The following is a 13,836-nucleotide window of genomic DNA, read 5'->3' as shown; positions in this document are numbered from 1 at the left end:
TGAATATATATATATATATATATATATATATATATATATATATAAAGAGAGAAAATATATTTTCAAAAAGAAAAAGAAAAGTTTGTGTCTAATACTAAATAAATGCATAACTTATCTCGGTATTCATTAGCATCATGTGTTGGTATCTTCCATTGCCTTGTCTTGAAGGTTTTGATGATTGTTTCTCTACAATAATTACTTTGGCTTTCCATTTTTGATTGTTGGATATAATTTTTGGTATAAATTGGTACTTTTCTTCCATTGTGATGGTAACAATGTTTGTATATAGTTTAGAAAACAGGATAAAGACATAGAGTAACTTTTGAGAGAAAATGTTTCTTTTGATTTGAGATAACCAATCGGAAAACAGAAGAAGATATATATAAACACCTATAGTTATATCATTTATATTTTTTATATTATATTTAACAGTAATACATTGTAAAATCTAATCTATAGTCATTCTTGGTATGGGGATTACTTGTAAATTTGTAGTACTAATGAGATGAATTGAATTAATTATCTGAATAAAATATTTAAAATAACATTACATCTGTTTTTTGTACTATATAAAACTAATAAAGCTATATTACAGTCTGTAAAATTTTATCGTGCACATACTTTATTGAGTAATAACTTCTGTAAATAGATTTTACTTAGTACCATACTTTATTGAATAATAACTTCTGTAAATAGATATGAGGTAGTAAAGTTTTAGTTTAAGTACAAGTACAAAGGCTAATTTATGATGAGAAAGAGGTTTTAGAAAAGATATTTATGATATACTTTGTTCATCTAAGAAAAATTTGATGAACTTAGTTATTAGTTTTTTGAATATATATGTTAATGAAATAACCAAAAAACAAAAGTCAAAAGAAAATTTATTTCCTACAATTATTATCCCAACTAACTCACAAAACAACAAAATAATATTTTTACAATTATTATCTTCACTTATTACCTCAACTACTAAAAGTCACGAGAGTTCTCACATGTGAAGATTCTTACATTTTATCTCAATCATACTAAAATTTTAGCAATTTCACATTTTTGCAAGAGAAGAAATGTGTTCAAAGTAGAGAGAAAAGTGTCCAAGGTGCAAACATTTAGGTAGGTAAAATGTAAGATTTATTGTTGAAATGTACAAGAAAAGGCTCCGTGCATAGAGAGCATGGAAAGACCCTATCTACGTGCTCTCTCCTTGCCTGCGTGTTCCAGTAATTTGTGTTTAGTAAAAATATTAACAATATATTTTTAATTGGAAGATACTTTCTTCTTAAAAATAATTTAGCTTTTATGCAAAAATATGTTTACTACAGGCAAAGCTAATAACGCAAAGAAAACTAAATATTATAATCACTTTTAAAATAAAATCTCATAGCAGTCTTGTTCCAAGTGACAGAAAAAGGAAAGATTACGTAAGGAAAAATTGTAGCCTTAGTTATTCACTTAGAAGCCTCCATTCTACTTGAAATATAGTATGTTTTAAGTATAAAATCTTGAAATTTTAGTATTCTTTTGTCATAATCATCTGAAAACATAGATAATAACACCTAAATTGTTGCCATTGTGAGATGTAGTTATAGAGTTAGAATTTATGGAATTCTTATGAATATAAATTTGTCTACTTCTTTTATTGAATTTGTCTATGCAAATGTCTCTAAAATATATTGTCCCTCCAAATCAATGATTTTCTGCCACTATCTGTCAATATCCAAATCGGGAATATCTCCAAAATTTTATTGAATTTATATATGCAAATCAACAAGCTTCTGTTATGTGTAGTAATTTCTATGGATTTTTTTTTTGCGGAAGATATTTATAGGGCAGAAGAGGAAAAATTTAGTAGTAGGTTGATATATGAATTTGTAATGAGGCTTGTACATTGTGGTAAAAATAATGAAGTGTGAGTAAAGTTAAGTGATTGTATTGTCAGGTTTAGCATGCAAGAATATTGTTTCATCAGTGAATTTTCATGCCATGAATCATCTATGGAGATAAATCATAATAACTATCGTCTTATAAATCATTATATCAATGGTACGAGAAGAATTACTATGAGAATATTGCACCAAGCGTTCCATTCGTGCGAAGACAATATAGATAAATTTAAGCTGAGGTTGGTTATGCTTGTGGAGTGTGTTTTGAAACCAACTGGAAGAATTATTGATTATAAGACTCTTGGTATGATCGAGCATCTCGATGACTTTCTTTTTTATCCATGGAGTCGAAAATCATATTTTATTTTGTTAAATTCGTTGCAAGAATCACAAGTAGAAAGAGTGCAAAGAGCATAACAAAATCAACAAAAAGATTGTAAATATGCATTAAGAGGATATCCACTTGCATTCTAAGTAATTTTTTTCTATTCTTTTATTGTTATATATATTATGTATAACTTATTTGTATAAGAAATGATTATAATTATTTGCAATTCTAGATATATGAAGCCTTTCCAGAGACTGAAAAAAAATTTGAGCACTGGAGATACAAAACACTACAAAGTCCTCGAATGTATAAGTGGAGATCTAACGCAATATTGACTGAGAAAATGTAAAACAATTTTTGGCAACCAAGGAAGTATACCATACTTTTTTTATGAATGCACAATTACATTTCTATTTCATCATTTAAATAAGTATAACATACTTTTTTTATGAATGCACAATTACATTTCTATTTCATCATTTAAAAACTAAATTTAGTTATTATGATTACAGATTGAGGTAATTGCAGTGTTATATCCCATGGAAGAAGAGTTAGAAATATCATGGTGTACAACTCTTTCAATGCCAGCTGATAATCAACATAGCATCTTAGATGGTATTGTCAATGGGACATTAGACAATATAGTACAATAAATCCCAGAAAACATCTTTGTGCAAGAAACGACCATTCCCAGTAATTCGAGAACTTTTCCTGGATTTGGTCCCACTTCTGTTTCTACTTTTGATGCTTCCAACTATATAACTCGAGAACAAATGGAAAAAATGCTAGGAATACATAGGCAACATGCAATATCAGATATGTCTGATATATGCCATAACTTGAAGGAAGAAATAATTCAAGGTTAAAATCAGTTGTTTGAACAACACCAAAAATTGCAAGAAGGGCAATCCAGTATTCGTTCTTATATGGATACTATTCTTGACAATCACAGACAAGTATTCCAACGGGAATTCCAACAGCAGCAAAAATGGCAAGAAGATAATATTTTAGGTAACATGCAATTTTATGTCAATAGCAGTTTAAGTTCAATGAGATCTTACATAGATAAACAGAGCAAGAATATGTTGAACAATGTATCAAATATAGAAGTCATTATGGGTTCTATGTAGCAAGATGTTCCTATCCACACAATTCCAATTCCCAGCGACTTGTCAAGAAAACATTAACATATCAACAACAGACGAGAAGTTTTGAAGGGTTGAGAAGAGAAAATAAAGATAAGGGAAAACAGATATTGTCTTCGTCATTAAAAAGTTACCCTTTAGAAGATTATCCAAATGACAAGTACAACATGATTAGAGATTGGATATTGCATAATTTGTCAGGGTAACAAATCTAACTCTACTGTATTAGCTTAGATACCTTTTTTTTTTTTTTATTCAGTGGATAGTAAATTATATTAACTAACATTAATTTATATTTTTTATATAGTACGTATTGGGAAGACGGCGACAATTACATTGGAAGGGACATATTGAAAAATTTGTTGTATGTAACAAAAGATGTAATTGCCACGGTGAGTAAAGTTTAGTTATTACAGTTAATTTAACTTTATGTTTGATATCAATAAATTAAAGTTATATGTATTTACTTTATTAGAGTATTGAGCTGGAGTTGAAGTTATTAAGGCGACTTATTAAGGATGGTTCTACCATAATTTCTAAAGACTATGCAGTTATGGACTTCAAATTTGAAGATGAGTGTTCTAGTATTTTCAATTGACTAATAGAAGGAAAAAACAAAGCCACTAAGGGAGAAGTGGACTTCGCTCCGTTAGTAAAATACGCGAATGGTGTTTCACCTATAAATGGTCGTAAATGGATGGAGTGCAATTATCTATTAATTCCATGCTTATTTCCTAATAATTGTTGGTATCTTTTTGTGGTGAATATTCCTGAATGAAAATTTCAATATATGATTGTAGCGATGATATTCTTATACCAGAGCAATTCATAATACATGAAAAAGCAACACATAGTATAATCCATGCATTCATTTTGAATTCTGAGCTTTCTACCAGAAAGGATGTTAGGAAACATAGAACTAAAAGCAATGCAAGTGGAGACCATACCTTATCTACCATGTGCAGGCAATGGTGAGCATTTAAATTGTTGTTTATTTGTTATAATATTTAATTTTTTCTTTATATTAATTTAGCCTAACGTAAAATTGTTTGTTTTACAGGCCAAACTGTGGAATGTTCGTACTAAAATATATAAAATACTTTGTCATAGGGCAGCGAATAGAATTAGTTTCATCTGATAGGATGTCCATTTATAGACGGAAGATGGTAGCGGATATTTTTAACAATGAATATTTTCTTCATCCTCGTCCTTAGTTGTCTGGTCATGTAATGAGAATAAATATTATGTAATAAGTTTTTGTAGCGTTTTTTTTTTCTTTTTCTATTTTATCATATTGTTGGTGTATATATAGAAAAAAATAAACTGTGATGAAATCGTGATAAACCTAAACAAATTGACAGTGTTTTAGTTTTAGTATCAACCAACATTATAATATCACAATTTTACATGATTTCTTTCATCATCAATTTATTGTTAAATATTCATATTTATGCTTTAAATAAGAAAGATGATGAAAAAAATCAATCTTATTAGCAAACAAAATATAATTATAATTAAGAAAATATATGAAAATAACTAACCTTATGTAGCTCACAGTTATTCTTCTGTTGAAACATGATGCATAAATCTCCACTTTGGCAGCGACGGGATGATAGATTAATTGTTGGATAATTTAGAATTCTAGACTTGTTAAATAGAATGTATTAAATTCAAAATTTTCAGATAGATCATATTTTTTATTTATTTTTGTCTGTTGGTTTAATCAAAATTTTTATATTTTGTCTTGTTTTTGCTCTAGACTATGCAACGTATAGCTGACCATGTGAAAAAACAGGTTCAGGAAGATATAGACCTACAAAATTTAATGTTTGACTTTGGGCCTTGTTAATAGTCATAGCAAAACAAGGGCGAAGGAGAAATTGAGTTCTTTTAAAGGGTATTGAATATTTATCTCATTCAAGTGGAATAAATGGAATTCTAGGTAAAAATACTTATTTTCCATGATATTCAACAGATCCAATTTCAGCTAAAATAACATTTTGTTTAAATTCACGACAAATAAGTCTAGTTCCATTGCACCAACCTTCCGAATGATTAATATTTCTGAGCAACATAACATGACAATTTTTTTTAGAACAAGTTTATGTAGAGGTATACCATTTGGAGTTAAACTATCCAAAAAATCTTCATGAATAAATCCTTTCATTTTATCAATCATTTCATCGAAATTGAAATATATAAATGTATCTCCCGAAATTTCTTTAACTAATGTATTGTTTATCATATCTACATATTCATTTTTTGGAGTTAAAATAATTCTATTCACAATAGTATTTAAATTGTCACTATAAGTATGAAAATTCGGAAACATAGTGCTGACCAACTTTTTTAATGATTTAATATCATCTTCAAAATCTATGACAATATCTGAAAGCTTTATCATGCGACGTGTATGTTCTTTTTCAATTCTGATTTTCAATTTTGAGTAAATATTCACAAAATTAAGGATCCAATCTAACTCTCATATTTTGAGTTAATTGTAGTTGTGTAAAGTATTGCCACAAATATGAAAATACTAAACTTGCTTTCATAATATCATCTTTTATTCCTCTCCGTACCACTGGCAAAACTTGACGAAAATTCCTTCCACACACAATGACCTTTCTACCGAATGGTAATTCACATTCAGTAATATCTTTTAATATTTTATCCAAAGTTTCAAAAGCATATTTATTAACCATTGGTGCTTCATCCCACACAATTAGCTTCTTCATTTTAAAAGCTGACCAAGTGCAGATTGTTTACTTACCGAACATTGCATATCAGGACTTGTTTGAAGAGGAATTTTAAAAAGTGAATGACCAGTTCTTCCAGTAGGTAATAAAGAACCAGCTACTCTAGATGATGTTGTTGCTAATGCAATGAGTTATCTACATCGTACTGTAGCAAGCAATGCTTTGTATAAGTAATTTTTACGAGCACCTCCTGGACCATCAATAAAAAAAAGTCTATTTCTATCGTTGAAAACACAATCTAACATAGTATCATAAGCAATTTGTTGTTCTTTATTTAAACTCTTTGTAAAATCCACGTCGGACTCAACATTAACATTTGCACTTTCTTTTAAAATCATATTCGCTAACATGTCGGCGTCATTTATAGTAATGTTAAAATCTGTGAAGCAAAAATCATTTACACTTTTATCAACTTCTAAGAATGAATTTATGCACCATAGAGCTCTAATCTCAACATCGTACTTTGTCTGACTCGTATGTAAAAAATCTTTTATCATATAAGCTTTAAATTTAATCCATAAATTTCTAGGATTTGTAGGGGCACAAAATATTAACACATTAGTAAAAAGTCGACGTAGTGATGAAGGCATTTGATAAGAAATTGCCTCAGTTAAACGCATGTCATAATAATTATTTCCACTTATTAGAGCATGTAAGAATCCAGTCTGGCAATAGGTAGGTGCTACAACACCGATAACTATTTTTAAATTTTCAAAAGATTTTGGTCCTTTAATATGATTCAGGAAAACTCTTTAAAAATATCTCTCACTCTCAGATGGATTAGCAACAACTATTCTATCAATAACATTTTGCTTTTTTCTAGGATTCCAAACTCGCAAATATGTATTCCATACAAAGTACATAGGAAAAAATCTTTATAAAATAAAGTCCGAGTCTTTTCATTAGAAATATTCATTCGAAAAAATTCAGTTAACATTGTTCGTTGGATAAAATCTTTATTTATAACTTCTGATAAATCATCAGTTTCATTGTACGTAACTAATTGGGAATTTTCAACATGTAACTGCAAAGAAATTACAGAATGAGATATGTTAAATAAATCAAAACTAAAATTTCTCCAAATAGCTTCTGGCACAGATATCCATCTAACAATTTGGTAATTTGAGATTTCATAAATATAATGTTCATTGGTTTCTTTATTCACAACAAAATTAACACGATCATATCATTTGTATACATATTTATATTAATATTTCACAGATTTAATAGAAGAACATATTTCTACATTAATATGACAATTATATTTAGCTAAAATATACGGATTGTATGGTACAACCCATCTATTGTCTAGCATGCATCCTCTAACTCTAACAATAACACCATCGTTACGACGTCTGTAAAACGAGTATGAATCATTATTTAAGTAAGTATGTAAAACATATTCTTTTAGATATTTATTTTTAAAAGTACAGTTATTTTCCATGCAAATATTTGTAGAATTTAATTCTTCACAAGGAACATGCATCATATGTCTGATCATAGTAGCTTGTAGGTAAGGATTTTTCTTTTCATTTGGTATTTCGCACGAAACAATTTCATCAACTTGCATAGAATTAATAATCTTAAAATTTGGTTTAAATATAAGAACAAAATGAACGTGAGGCATACCTCTTTTTTGAATTCAATTACATAAACATAAGCAACTACATGCCCTAGAATTTCCCTCTTTAATAAATATGTTTTTAGTTCCTCAAGTTTAACTCAAAATATTCGTGCTAACAAGTCTAGCCTATTTTGTGTTTCATCATTATGTCTCAATTCTTGTTTAATTTCAGGTCAATTTGGATTGCATGTCATTGTTAAAAATACATCAGATTTTTCATATCTTTGAACCAAATATATTGCATACATATATCTTTTAGTTAAATTTCTAGGACCTCCAATAAACCTCGTTGGTAACACTATTGATTTACCAATCTTATAGCCTCTATTCTCACCACTTTGTACACTATCTATAATTCCTTGGTAAAGTTTCGCTCTTATAATCTTTTGATTATTTCGAAAATAGTCCAATCTTGCAATTTCAATTTTAACATGCATATCTACTATATATTGCTGCAGAAGTCTGCCTGTATGAAGAAGTATAGACTTATCTGAAAGTCTCACTTGAAGTTTGTAGCAATAATGTGCGACAGAATACAGTCATTCATTTCTTCGTTTTCTTCAAAACTGAAAAAAAATATGAAGAAAAAATTTGAGAAGGACAATATAATTACATACTCTTTTATTACATATAAAACAATTTCACAGACGATAAAACTTACCATGATTTTTCATTTCCAAAAGTTGTTCAGCGGAATGAATGTTATTAATTTGTATAAAATTTTCATTCATCAGTGAAGAAGTATTCAAATTGACTTTTTGGATACCTTCGTGCCATCCAGGTTCTCCATAGGCAAATATTAATGGATACTGAAGTGGATTATAACGGCCATAGTAATAATTTACTTCATGTGTAGTGTTAGAATATCCATAAATTAATATCTCATGATTTTGAAGGCTTGCAGATAGGTCTTCATCAACCCATACTATGGCCACCTACTCACACGATGGCATATTATACAGTTTTAGGTCAAGACCTGAATCACACCTAAACACAATATGACATGAACCAAAATCAGAAACTTCACTTAATGATCAAAAATATCGACAATATGGATTTATCTTTAAGACATCTATCAATTTTCTTAAAGTTGTTTCACATAACCTGTCAGAATATTTTTTATCTATTAGTGATTTCATTATCAGTATCATAGAAGTATAATTGTAAATATGTTGGTAACAATAGATTTATAAAATGGTACACTTGTCCTTGAACTTTAAATGTATATATACCTTTATTATTTCTATACAATTTTTTTATCATATTTAATACCAAAAGAAGTGAAAGCAAAATGATTGTTATAACTACGAGCAACTTTTTTAAAAGTAACTACCTCACATGAAGTAGAAGTAGATAACTCAAACAATTCAGGAGGAACACTATTTAACTGTAATCTAACTTTTCCATCACAACAACAAAAGCCCTTACTTTTTTTATGAAACTTTTTTGCATCACAATATTTACAAATTGTACATGATGGAAGAATATAAGGTTTGGCGGGAATATCTCGTAGATTTATTCGTTTAGAATAAACTCTTTTAGAATCATGTAAAATATTAGGAATTTCTGATGTTTCATTTTCATTTTCATTTTCAGGGTCTTTTTCAAGACAAATGCTTTCATTTTTGTATAACTCAATCATCAATATAATCTAAAAATATAAAATAAGATTGATGAAAGATAACACAAACAGTTCTAAAAACAAAAAACAAAAAACAAAAAGAAGGAAAAACACAAATAAATGGACATAAAAAAAAATTCAAACCTGTTTCAAACTCACGACAGCTATAACGCATTTTTAGTGCATAACTTGTAGTGACTTCCAGAATACCAAATACGTATGTTAAAATTATGTAAAAAAAGGAATGAAAAAAAATCATATTTTAACAAATGATCATACCTAAAACCCTTAGCAATTTGTCTTCTTTTACCATTGGCTGAAGTTCAGAATCTTGTGTTTGTATGGATGGTGTTCTTGAATAAGCATGTTTATTCTTAAACAAATTTTCAACATTCTTATCACAAATTTGGCCATATAACAATAACTCAGAGACTATCTGTGTGATTTTTGATTTGTTTGGAGTTGTGTTACCTTAATGAAATATAGATTCAAGAATTTGGAGTTGGGAAAACGTAGATGTCTAGCTACCCATTATCACTATGAAAACAAGCAAGATATGCAAATCTTCAAACTTAAAACAGAAAAATTAATAAAATATACTATACTGACGAGGAAAATAAAAAAAAATATTATTTTTATTATGCTAACTCCAAGAAATATAGACTATCTATAGCTATGCATAGACAAATCATCAAGCTTCAACTATTTATCAGAGTGTGCATAGACACATATTTCAATTATTTATTTAGCAAAATGTTAAGATGAAAGTTTGCCTAATAAATAAAAACAAATATAATAGGGAAAATCTAATTATCATTCATTTGCAACAAAAATTGGGAGGAAAAGTCAGTTTATGTGTTTTTTTCCCGTTATATAAGATGTATATATTAGCAAGAAATCATCTAATTTTTTTTGACCAGATTAGGTAATTTGAAATAGTTGTTTTTAGTTTTATTTGATTCGATGAAGTTTATGCATGAATTTGATAATCAGGTTCTTGTTCTTCCACTATGTTGTTTGGCAGAAGAAATTTATAATTGATTAGTGGGAAGTCTTGCTTTGTTATTTGGGAAATGAAACAATCTAAAAACTTCGGTTGCTTTTGCTTGGCTACTCCGTGCATGCGGCCAATTTTTTTTTCTTTTTTCTTTTAAAATATTTTTGGGAATAAGAAGAAGACAGTCTTTTTAGTAAAAAATTTTCTATTCTACCACCCGTGAATCTCTTGTCAAATCTAATTCAAAAACCAAAGTGCACTTTTTTTTTAGCTTAAATACCTTCATTTTTCAACATGCTTATGTTTTTATTATTTTTATATGTATATATAATATAGATGCTTCCTACATTTTTTGTCAATAACTGGAGGCAACAACTTGGTGATACAATACAAGTAACTGCATATGATGTCATAATTGTCACTATCAAATTAGAAAGAGTCGATGGAAAAATATACCTAGCCGATGGATGTGAACAATTTTTCGACCATCATAATTTACAGGATGGTTATGTTCTAATATTTGAATATAACCATAATTCCACACTAAACATGATTATATTTGACAATTCTGGGCTAGAGGTTATATACGACTCTGATGAAGAAGGCCAAGAAGGAAACACTTCAGATAATCCCATATTTGAAATAATACTAACATCTCATCTTAACAGCCACCGAAAGATTGTATATATATCCCATTTTGACCATTCTACATAATTTTTGAGTTGAAATCTTTTCATCACTGCAGTATATATCAGGAAGTTTTGCTCGACACCACTTGTCGAAATTTGTGCGCAATATTCAGATCCACGATTCTCTGCATCATAATTGAGACATTACTACAAATTTAAGACCAAGTGGCATAATAAGATGTCTTACTATAGGTTGGGCTAATTTTGTTATGGAAAAACAACTACAAATGGGTGATAGATGCATCTTCCAACTAATTAACAACGAAACTCCAATTTTTATTGTCTACAAAAAAGATCACACTGGAAGTTTGACATATCTATAAAACATTTAACTTGTTGTAACTTTTGCTTCTGCTAATCTACTTTACGTTCACGTGCATTATATATATCCATGGCAATTAATATAAAACCAATTTCATCAATTTCAAAGTTTGGAACTTCCAAACCTCAATAAATTCATCAAAAATCTGTACGTGGAAAATAATACACAAATAATAAAAGCACGAGAAAAAAACAAGTGAATTTATACACAAACAAAAAGAACAAAATAGGTAATGAAAAAAAAAGAACAATAACACATTAAACTCCAGGTATAAAAATAAAAAGAGATATAAAAAGAGAAAAGAGAAGAAGAAACATTTTTGTGAAAATATATAATAAAAACAATATAAAAGAAAGTTATAAAAATTAAATAAAGAATAGTATAAATACAATTTAGTTAAAATTGAAAAATTAAGTTTTATTATGAAGAAAAAAGACTGGAAACAATTTATATCTATCACGGAGGGTATTGCCTCCGTGCACGGAGGTAAAGAGCTTATATATATATATTTCCTCCTTTTTTAAGCTAATATCTAAGTAAATACAATAATTTATTTATATAACTTTTTTTTATCTTATTATTATTATTATTATTATTATTATTATTATTATTATTATTATTATTATTATTATTATTATTATTATTATTATATAGCAGGCAAGCAAAAATAAAAAGAAACCAAAAAAAGTTATTATAAATTTTTAATTAAATTGAAATAATGCAAAATAAAAATAAATATTATTCAATTAAAATTGAAAAAATCTTGTTTAAAACGAAAATAATAATAAAAATTTAAATCGAAAAAATAAATTTTAAAACAATTTTCAAAAAAATATAATAAAAATAAAATAAAAGAAACTTATGAAAATTAAATAAAGAATATATAAATAATATTTAGTTAAAATTGAAAAATTAAATTTTATTATGAAGAGAAATTAATTTTAAATCGAAAAAAATTATCTATAAAACAAAAAAAAGAACACACTTTGTCTCCGTACATGAAGACTACAAGTCTTTGTGCATGGAGAGTTAGAGAGAGATTTTTTTTTAAGTTAATATATTTTTACATATAATAACTAACTACAATAATAAATTTATTTATTTTTATTACACTTAAAAAACTTGAAACAAATTTTTTACTTATAACTGACTATTTACATTTTAGAAATATACTGAGCTAATATTTTTTTATTGAACACAGTTAAAAGATGAGATTTGTTGGGAAGTATGGAAAGTTGTGTGTTGTAGTAAATTTGGAAGTACACTGTATAATAAAATATATACTAAGACAAATGATGTTTTTTTGCTCCCCCACTTTAAAAAATAAAAAAATAAAAATGCTATAATGAATAAAATGGATTAAAACACTATTCACTTCAACAGTGTCTCAGCATTCCCCTTTTTATATAGTAGGGATAATTTACATCGTTTTATAAGCAAATTTTACATAGAGTATGACATAAAAAATTTTATGATCGTTATAGATTAAATGTAATTAAAATTACTTTCGAATTAAATTTGAATTTCATTTGCTTTCTAGATTGAATTTGAATTTAATTTCAATTCATTTACTTCCTACATATAACTTAATTTACTCGCCGTCGGCTTAGCATTTGTAGATGAGGTGGTAAAAAAACTATACAACAATATTAAAAATGATATAATTTTATGACATTTTCAAAGAGACTACAATTGTAGTAGTATCGACTTATTTTTGTTAATATTATTTTGTTTTAAAAAAATTACATTTTAATTTTTTACACCCACAATACAAAAGGTTTGGATCTGCCCTTGTTTGTTCCTCTGTCAAGCCCACTTCCAGAGTGCGGGTTTAAGTGTAAGACAACTTACCTCACCTCTCTGCATATTTGCGTACTATCTTCTTCAGTGACTTTGTAATGTTGAGATTATTATTATTATTATTATGTGTGAGACTGCATTTGCCTTGTTCACACTCATCAAAAACAAAGATACAATTTAAATCTTTACTGTTATGATCTCTTAAAATTCTACAAATGAGTTGCAGGAATTGTCATTTCTATCACAATTCCAGCTTTGTACGAGAAGTTTAAAGATCATGTGCATCGATATGCTGGGTTGATCCATCAGAAGTTTTCGAAACAATACAAAATCGTGGATGAAAGTGTAATTAGGAGATTACCCCAGAATCTGTCCGAGGACAAAGATCCTTAATTACAACAAAGTGCTTGATTGACGAGACATATCCTGTCTTCTTATTCATTGTTTTCCAATTTCCACAGGGTGATGCCTATATCAATTTCATCTATTAATCCTGGCCTCTTCTGATTTCTTGCTGGAAACAAGAAATTCTCATTTATTTTAGTTTGCTTGCGTCGAAATCTTTTTTGGAAACATAACTGTGATTTTGCCTTATTTTCCAAGAAAAAGTATGATAGCAGTGCTATGAAAAAATTAAAACAATTGTATCCCAATAATTCGAAACGCAAAATTGC

Source organism: Olea europaea, unplaced genomic scaffold, assembly GCF_002742605.1.
Source record: "Olea europaea var. sylvestris unplaced genomic scaffold, O_europaea_v1 scaffold1147, whole genome shotgun sequence".
Taxonomy (NCBI): Eukaryota; Viridiplantae; Streptophyta; class Magnoliopsida; order Lamiales; family Oleaceae; genus Olea; species Olea europaea.
This window is presented reverse-complemented; position numbering follows the sequence as displayed.